The 5,000-nt window shown below is 49.5% G+C and overlaps 1 protein-coding gene across 1 annotated transcript in view; it reads left to right on the forward strand.

The window, feature by feature from the left end:
• The first annotated feature begins 3,233 nt into the window (after positions 1–3,233).
• Positions 3,234–5,000, forward strand: part of LOC113590246 (gamma-glutamyl hydrolase) — a 21,749-nt gene continuing 19,982 nt past the window's right edge. The window contains exon 1 of the mRNA XM_081703210.1: positions 3,234–3,613. The gene's annotated coding sequence lies outside the window, so the exon portion shown is untranslated. The remainder of the gene's footprint in view (positions 3,614–5,000) is intronic.

Raw genomic sequence — 5,000 nt, forward strand, 5'->3', positions numbered from 1 at the left:
GAATTTGTGTAGTGTTTAATTAGAACTATTTTTTTAACACGTGAAATATTGAAAATTCCATCCAGTGTTCCCGGTGCCCAAAGAGCAGGCCAGCATGTCAGAAGAGCAAATGAGACATCTGCTTGTTACTGCTAACCAAAGGTGGCAGAAGGCAGTACTGTATTAGAAAAATAGACACACATCTCTAAGAATACCCGTAGAATTTTTACTGACATCTGTGCCAAGACTTGAGTACCACCATCCCAATTTAACAAGAGCCTCAGAATGTTGGACTTAATCTCAGTGGTAGCTGGTTCCAAGTTCTTTGAATCCAAGTCTGCACTTCTGGGGCTAAAAATCAATCCTGCTGTGCTAAAACATCTCACATTCTCCGGAGGCAGGACCCAGAAGCTGTGAAAGTAGTCAAATCGCATCTGGCCTGTAGAAATGTGCAGCCATACATCTGAAAGGATCACATAGACCCTGTTCTGTTTTCAGATCCAGTTGGATTTTGATTGGCTATCGACTTGGTAACTGGCGAGGTGACTGAATTGGAGTTGACAGATTATTATAATTATTATTTGTTCTATTATTCTAAATAATAAACAAATGTTTTGAGTAACAAGCCTGGAATTAAAATCCAATGACTAGAAAGCACAGATTGTTTTTATGAAATATAGTGAGTAGAAGTAAAAAGTAAGAAGGTACAGAAAGTACTGAAATTTACTTAAGATGCCATCGCACGGTATTGTGAATCATCCCAAAACAAATCACATCACATTACGGTCAATTTCCATGGCGCACCAATACCACCTTTTCCTGAGCACACCTCAGCCTGGGTCACACGTCTATCACTTGGACCTAAACCGCTGTCCAAAAGCGCAGGCCAATTGATTATCACTACGCCAAAGAGCATGACAGTGATGAGCTTGGCACATTCTGTGCAAACCAGCAAAGCTGCTATTCCAAACACGCATGCCATTGTGTGAAGTCTCATAACCCATGTTAGGCAGACATTATTTTTTATGCTGGTGGGGCTGTGGGGTGGGGTTCTGCATTCCAGGCTGATATTGAACCCCTGAAACAGCAGCTCTCATTGGGCCAGAACGGCACAGGAAGAGGCCAATCATGGTGAGATCAGAGCTGGGGTTCAGCGGGTTCATTCAGGGGGGATTTGAGTCATCACCCCAACCCATCCAACTCTGATGTACACAAGGAAATAATTTCCTGATCTATGCTCCTCCCAGAATCCCCCATATGAGTTTACATATGTTTGTGTTTATATGTGTGTGTGTGTGTGTGTGTGTGTGTGTGTGTGTGTGTCTGGGGTGAGTGTAGGACTTCCACCTGTTTCAGAGGTATAGACTGAGACTGACCTAAAGTCATCATGGGGGCAGCACAGGTTCATTTTGCTTCTGTTTCACTCCAGGTGTTCCAGTTTAGAAACTTAATTTCTCATTCATTTCTCCTGCCGTTTTTTTTAAACCCTAAAACAGAGTTACCATTAAATTTAATCCACCTTTTCTAACCAATCAAAGATCAGTTCAGATACAACTTAATCCAGTCCTGATAATCTTGTCCATCCGTGATGCAGTGGACAGTGTGGACGTGAACTAGCCTGACAGGCATGCCACTTTGACAAATGACTGCAGCACATGTGGCCTGTTCCACCCCAGACAGTCCAGATGTTGTTTTTAATGCACGCTCAGAGAGAGGGCAGGCCATGCTTCACAGCACTCCCTCCACATGCTTTTCTTCTCATCCACCACCCTAGCCCACCTCAGAACTGCAGTACCCACAATGCCAGGCGAGAGTCGCGGGAACTGAGTGTATGGACCGCCCAGGGCTAAACTAATTGGACTGACCAGATTAAAAATGGATAAGTAGCCAGTAATTAACTGGGTTCAGACGTTGTGATGAAATGATTTATAGGAATATACTTGGTCAGGAAAGAGGACACGTACATTGGTGTGGATTGTGGGCACTGGGTTGCTCCAGAGCAAGGAAACTGGGTCCTGGCGGGCGGACCCGGCTAGTGCGAGCCGGCCCACAGCATGAGTAACCAGGCTCCTCCCACCAGGCTCAGGTTGCACAGCAATCAGGGTGTTCTAATGAGATGATTTTATGGTTCATGACCCCAAATATCCCCCCCCCCACGTGGACACATGAACACAGATGCAAAACAGACATACTTGTGAGCTCGGCAACAGTGCATGTTGATCCCGTTAGACTGGGTCATGCACCATGTGGCTGCAGATGCATGGAGGGGCTTCTAGAGGGGGCTAGGGAGGGGAGGGGCCTTGTGAACGTGCCGTGTGGAAAAGAGAGGAGAGAAGATGAGAGGAGAGGGGAGGAGAAGAGGAGAGGAGAGGAGAGGTGGAGAGGGGAAAAGAGAGAGAGGAGAGGAGACGGGAAGAGAGGGGAGGGGAGGGGAGGGGAGCAGAGCGGAAGAGCGAGGAGAAGAAGGGAGGAGAGGAGATAAGAGGAGAGCGGAGGAGAGACAAGATGTTATCAGATAAGGATGAAAGTGCTTGGTGCCAGGCCTCATCGCAGGGCAGGATGGACTCACGGGCCAAAGCCAAGGAAGAGAGAGAGAGAAAGAGAGGGGGGGGGGGAGAGAGAGAGAGAGAGAGAGAGAGAGAGAGAGAGAGAGAGAGAGAGACAACATGCTGGTGGGGCGGCTTTCCCCCCCAATAAGAAGTCGCTTGCTTTTTGTGTAGTCAGAACCTGAAATGTCTAGATTCTACTACAATAAAGGAGAAGAGAATCAGTGACAGACTGAGTAAGCTCTTTGGCTCTCAGCCAATGTCCCTCCCGCATAAACTTTGTTTCTTAGCCTTTTTTACTGAGCCAAAATGGCAGCCTAAGATTTGCTTCTCTGTGGCTAGTTTCTGACTATTCTCATACATATTTTTAAACTGTGATTTCCTCCCATGCGCTCGCTCTCTCTCTCTCGCTCTCTCTCTCGCTCGCTCTCTCGCTCTCTCTCACTCGCTCTCTCGCTCGCTCTCTCTCTCTCTTTTTCTCTGTGATCAGAGTCAGGCTGACAGCATGTAGCAGCCTTGCCCTGCCCTGGCCAGAACAGTAGTCTGAAACACTGAGATCTTCTTCTTTCAGCAACCTCAAAAGCAACCAATCACAGGGCTCTAGCCCCGGGCTGCCACCAGCCAGCCAATAGAAGAAGCCGACTGCAGTCACCTGACAGACTGTGGCCCTGTCCGTCAAGCAAGTCATATATAGCCCAGCAGGCTAAGACAAGGCTGTGAGTGTGTGTGGGGCCGGTCAGGACTTTGTGTACCTTCAGTGTGCTTTGTGACTGACTGTGGGCTTGTGTGCGGGTATGTGCACCGGTGGGGGGTGGGGGGTGGGGGGTGATGGATAGAGAGCGAGAGAGAGCGCAAAAGGAGAAAAAAAAAGAGGAAGAGGGACTTTCAGTTCTCAGTGTGACTTTAGCCGACGAGGGAAGTTAACTCGCTCCCCCCCACCCACCCTTTCCCCGTGGACTCCGGACTTTGGAAGCTACTTCCTCACCGAGTTTGCTCTCCTTTGTAGCACTTTTTTTTCGCCCAGAAATTTGAATTTTGTTTTAAAAGGCTACCCGGTGTGGTGCTGTCACGATACCCTCGTGGGGCGGGTGAGTATTGCTCCATCCTATTCTGCATGTTTGGGGTTTGGTTTGGTTTTTTTTGTTAGTTCTGGGGGGTTTTCTTTTTGTTTTGCTTTCCATGCCACCACTGCGCACAGACTAAACGGAGGCGCAGACGTGGAGATAAGAGAGGAGATCGCTGTTGCAAGTTCATTCAGTGCATTTGACCGAACTAGGCTTGTTTGCTTTCCTGTTACCCAAGTTCTGAATGAGTTCTTACGTTTTTCTCATGCAAAAGCCCCCCCGGCGTACAGCCAGACCGCATCCGGTCCGCGTGCGGTCCAGCGGTCTTGATTCCTGCCATCACCAGTGCTTGGTCACCTTCTGTCTCGCTTAGCCCACTACTGCTAATGTATCCACAGGGGGAGAGAAGGAGAGAGGGACAGAGAGAGAGAGAAGGGGAGAGAGAGAAGGGGAGAGAGAGAGAGAGAGAGAGAGAGAGAGAGAGAGAGAGAGAGAGAGAGAGAGAGAGAGAGAGAGAGAGAGAGAGACACACACATGTGAATGAGTTTAAAGTGAGGTCGTCCTGGCTGGTGATTCCTGGTTTGGATGTTACCACTGCTTTGTCTTTCACAAGAGTTTTTCACGGCTGAGTGTTTGTGACGCGACCTGGGACGCGAGTTCCGAAGCGGCTGCCGTTTGTTTGAACTCACCGTGCGGCACTGTGTGTGTGTGTGTGTGTGTGTGTGTGTGTGTGTGTGTGTTTGTGTGTCTGCGCGCGCACGCGTTAGACAGAGGGTGCAATCTAGTGGAGAACCACCACAGACAGGGGGGGGTTAGGAAGGCAGACAGAGACACAAAAGCAATAGCCCCCATCCAGACAGACTAGGTCAGCCTTCCTCAGCGCCCAGAGCAGCACGGGTCACCCAGCTGCGGAGAGAGAGAGAGGCAGGCAGAGAAGCCACGGGGTTAGAGGTGGCGGGATTCCTAATCCTGGCTGGCTTCTCGAAGCAAAAGAGGGAGAGAGGTCAAGTTTGCTCTCTGTTTCTCCAGCGGGTCTTTTGCTCGCTCTTCTGCTTCTGTTGCTTGGCCGGGAATTTTAGGTGCCGGGGCTGAAACCCTATATCCGTAACGTTTGGAGGCGCATTTTGTTCTCAATGTATAGTTTGCGCTGAGGGCTGAGATGGGTCGTGTGTGTGTGTGTGTGTGTCTCTCTACTTGGAGCAGAGCAGAGACTATGGCAGGTTCACACCGGCTGAGATGGGGGGGAAGGGAGACTGAAGAGCTCTGCAATTATGACAGGGAGTCAGAGGCTTCCCCCCCCCCCAACCATTTTGGGTTTTGTGTGTGTGTGTGTGTGTGTGTGTGTGTGTGTGTGTGTGTGTGTGTGTGTGTGTGTGTGTGTGTGTGTGTGTGTGTGTGTGTGTGTGTGTGG

This window comes from Electrophorus electricus, chromosome 20 (assembly GCF_041902795.1).
Source record: "Electrophorus electricus isolate QZ-2024a chromosome 20, ASM4190279v1, whole genome shotgun sequence".
Lineage (NCBI taxonomy): Eukaryota > Metazoa > Chordata > Actinopteri > Gymnotiformes > Gymnotidae > Electrophorus > Electrophorus electricus.